The sequence below is a fragment of the Akebia trifoliata genome, chromosome 8, assembly GCF_017979445.1.
Source record: "Akebia trifoliata isolate Shusen 1 chromosome 8, ASM1797944v1, whole genome shotgun sequence".
Classification (NCBI taxonomy): Eukaryota; Viridiplantae; Streptophyta; class Magnoliopsida; order Ranunculales; family Lardizabalaceae; genus Akebia; species Akebia trifoliata.
Genome location: NC_141382.1, coordinates 6769232 through 6770936, shown reverse-complemented (window position 1 = coordinate 6770936; position 1705 = coordinate 6769232). Strand labels below are relative to the sequence as shown.

At 34.4% G+C, this 1705-nt stretch overlaps 1 pseudogene; it reads right to left on the bottom strand.

Annotated features, from left to right (window-relative positions):
* Positions 1-888: 888 nt before the first annotated feature.
* On the bottom strand, positions 889-1455 carry LOC147395790 (agamous-like MADS-box protein AGL61 pseudogene; annotated as a pseudogene).
* Between the last annotated feature and the right edge of the window lie 250 nt (positions 1456-1705).

Genomic DNA, 1705 nt, shown 5'->3' with positions numbered 1-1705 from the left:
CCTTCCCCTTTTCAAAGAATCCTATTTTGTTCATGAAGTTGAAGAGCCAAAAAAAAAAAAAAAATTTCACTCTAATGTTGATTGGTGTTTTCGTGACTAAGCTAGTAAGCAAAAAGGACTTTACTAATACTCTTTCACAGTCAAAACAAAACCTCGAGATGAGCTGAACTAAAAAAAAATTAAGGGCTCTTGATTAAGTGTGAAGAGCAGGGGCATTTAGATCATTTTCAACTAATATTCAGAGAAGACCAATGTAAAGGGGTTTTTCATTCAGGGGTATCTCAGGTGAATATTTGAGAATTTAAATACCCAAAAGTTTTAACACCTGACTGTGGTCTCCTAGAATGATCAAATGAAAATGACTGAAACGCCTTGATCGATCTGCAATGGAATAGCCCCTCATCTTTCAACCTCTATAATCGTAAAAAAAAAATTTTGGACAGATCTTGATTTTTTTTTTCACCCCTAAACTTGACTTCCTCCCCTAATTACACATAATTACAATTACATGAATGATGGCAGTTTGGAAAATTGGGAAATGCAGTGATGTGGGACTAAGACTCCAATGACAGCAGATTGTAGACAAGATGAACAGGTTTAAGTTACGAAACCACTTCTTTCATGCTTCAGGAGACAGGTCGAGGAGCAGGACATGAGAAGAGTGGATTTATATCAATAAATTGATCATTTCTACACTATATGAACTTCCTTTAAGAAACTAAATTGATCCTCCCTCATAAATAATAATTTAAAAAAAAAAAAAACTCTAATCAGAAATCAAAATCATTAGAAAGAAATTTTTTACAACAACAAATTAACTCTTGAGACTATATCTAATACTCATTCGGTCCAACAAAATTTTGGTACTACTACAGGCATCCTTGTATACTAGTAAATAGCGTTGTCTGACCCAAAAAATGACTCATTATGATCAAACACATCATCTAAAGTATTATCAGCCAAAAAACCTCTCACCAACAACTCATCAGCTTTCTTCACAACTTTCTTCTTCATCTCTTCCATGGCCACCCTCATCTCCTCCAACTCATCCAACCCCATCTCATCAATGGGTGCTTCCCACCACTCACCTTTCTTCCTCAACTCTTTAATCCTCTCTCCTCTCTTCTTCTCTTCTTCCAATTTTCTAACAACCTCACTATACTGTTCTTGTTGTTCCACACTTATAACACTAGTAGAACCATTATTGTTGTCTAGAAGGAGAGGACTCATGAGTTGGTGTGAGTTTAGGAACCGATTCAGGACTGAATCAACACATGGGTGACCAAAGGAGAAAGGCTTACCAGCGGGTGAGAAAACTATAATGGAGATTTCTGCACCACCTCGAAAACATAACTCGCTTGCTTTCTTGAAGAGTCCGTTTCGTCTCTTGGAGAAGGTGACTTGTAAGGAAGATGCATTGTTTATTTTCTCTATTGAGATCTTTTTTCGACCCATACTTCTCTTTCTTTGATTACAAACCATTAATTTGCTTAGAACAGAAGAATGATTCTTTGATTACAAACCACTAATTTGCTTAGAACAGAAGAATGAGTTAAAGAGGTTGATTTCTTATATATATATATATATATATATATATATATATATATATATTTATATTTTTTTTTTATTTTTTTTAAATTTCAAATCTCAACTCTTGAACTGTCATAATTAGGAAACTATTTTAACGGGATCCTATTTCGAATCT